Raw genomic sequence first — 622 nt, 5'->3', positions numbered from 1 at the left:
GCCTGGTTGGCATAGCACCCGACCCCGATTTCCTGCCCGGTGGATGGTGGGCCCATCGGGCGGCGACCCCGTGTTACTTTTTCGGGCTGTTCCCGACCAAGCCCCACGGGGCCCAAAGACTCGGCCACCAGGTGCTCTGTGACCAGCTCCCCTCCAGACCAGGCTCCAGGGAGAGGCCCCGGTTTCCCTAGTCTGGACGAGGTAGCGACTTTCGTCTTTGTCATCAGGGTTGTCACAATCGCTCTTTGTCTGGTCCCTCACCTAGAACCAATTTGCCTTGGCAGACCCAACCAGGGGCTATTGCCCCGGACAATATAGCTCCCAGGATCACAGGGACACTCAAACCCCTCCACCGCGATAAGGTGGCGATTCTTTAGAGGGGAACATAGAACACATAGGACGCAAGACAGGACGCAGGACAGGACACACATGACAGGACAGGAAAAGAAAAGAAAAGAAAAGAAAAGAAAAGATGGAAGGAAAGGGAAGAAATAGAGAGGATGAGGGTGACAGAGGTTGAAGAGGTGAGGAGAAAGGAGGCAGAAGGGGTGAGGAGATGGAGGAAAGGGGAGGCTCAAGGGCAATAGCACTTGAGCAAACTCCAGAAGCTCTTTTTCTTATT

The sequence above is a fragment of the Acanthochromis polyacanthus genome, chromosome 9, assembly GCF_021347895.1.
Source record: "Acanthochromis polyacanthus isolate Apoly-LR-REF ecotype Palm Island chromosome 9, KAUST_Apoly_ChrSc, whole genome shotgun sequence".
NCBI lineage: Eukaryota > Metazoa > Chordata > Actinopteri > Pomacentridae > Acanthochromis > Acanthochromis polyacanthus.
The sequence above is the reverse complement of the archived record's forward strand: the minus strand, read 5'-3'. Positions refer to the sequence as shown.